General features: G+C 41.1%; 1 long non-coding RNA gene across 1 annotated transcript; it reads left to right on the forward strand.

Annotated features, from left to right (window-relative positions):
* Nucleotides 1–6: 6 nt before the first annotated feature.
* LOC112079665 (uncharacterized) lies at nt 7–1,323 on the forward strand. The gene is made up of 3 exons (XR_002896014.1): nt 7–128; nt 348–461; nt 1,158–1,323. It is a non-coding gene; the product is annotated as an uncharacterized lncRNA (long non-coding RNA).
* The last annotated feature ends 26 nt before the right edge of the window (nt 1,324–1,349 follow it).

The raw sequence follows: 1,349 nt of genomic DNA on the forward strand, positions 1-1,349 counted from the left end.
AGAGACCCTGGAGAAGTTTTCCCTGGACCAGCACAATAATGTGTCCTTGGTGGTTCAGCCCAACCTGGTAGTCCAGTCTGTCCAAGTACCAAGTGACTCAGTAGGGATCCAGTTTACTGCTCTGACTGGTGAGTGGGACTGCTAGTGAACCTACATACTGGCATTTAAAGTGATGGTTTATATCTGTGTTGACAGACTGGGTAAAACTTCTCATTTTTCTAATGTTTCCTCTGTTGGTCAGTAAGGTTTGGTATGGATTGTATCTGTTGTTCTACAGACAAATACAGAAGTAACACTATATATTGTTCTGCTTTAAATTGCTAAATCAAATTAATYTSCTTCTCCAGGAAGTTCTGGCAATTTTGTGGCAAACGGAATAAATCTGAACACAAATACCTCTGAACTGATAGCTGACAAAGGAGGTGCTACYGATGTCCAGATTGTCATAAAATTCCCACCAGGTGAGCCAATGTTGTTATGCATAGTGTATGGACTCAAGCTTCAATTTCCTTAAATTGATATCACAGAGAGAGCTTAACTGCTCTTTGTGGTCTCAGAAATCAGGTCAGCATTGACTACATTTAGATTGTCCTATAAAGCTGAGTCACATGATATTTATGGTTGTTTGTAATTTAGTATTGCCTTTTTAAACATTATACATWTTTTATTTTTWATTTAACTAGGCAAGTAAGTTAAGAAAAAAWTCTTMTTTACAATGACGGCCTCGGAACAGCGGGTTAACTGCCTTGTTCAGGGGCAGAACAACAGATCGTCAGCTCGGGGATTCGATCCACCAACCTTCCGGTTACTGGCCCAACGCTCTAACCACTAGGCTACCTGCCGCCCCGTGTTATTGTTTTTACCATCGAGGACCACTTTGGAAACAAACGTTTTAATTAATACTTAATACAATTAATATCCTCTGGGTCCACATTGTACATTTTGGTGTATGTCTGTTACCCAAAATAAATTCAATTCAATATGGATAAGTAAACTAATGAGAAGTCATTTGGCTTCCACGATAAGCCTACAAGGCAAGGTCAAGCTACTCATGTATATGAACAACAATCTCTCTCTCGCTTGCTCTCCCTCCCACTCTCTTTCTCTTCGCCCCTTCGCTCTCCCTCTCCCCTTTCTTTCAATTTTACTCCACTCAGTTTTGCATAGTAAAAACACAAACCACTCCATTGGTTTTGTACTCTACCAAAACGACCGGTTCTTCAGGTCCAGTGCTTTCAGTGCTTCTTCAGGGACCAGCAGAACGGTCATCTCTGCTAACCTGGGACAGGTGTCTGGGTTACATGTTGAGATGCTCTTCAAGCCCACAGTAAGATTTCTCTTGGAATCAA

This window comes from Salvelinus sp. IW2-2015, unplaced genomic scaffold (assembly GCF_002910315.2).
Source record: "Salvelinus sp. IW2-2015 unplaced genomic scaffold, ASM291031v2 Un_scaffold8917, whole genome shotgun sequence".
NCBI classification, from domain to species: domain Eukaryota; kingdom Metazoa; phylum Chordata; class Actinopteri; order Salmoniformes; family Salmonidae; genus Salvelinus; species Salvelinus sp. IW2-2015.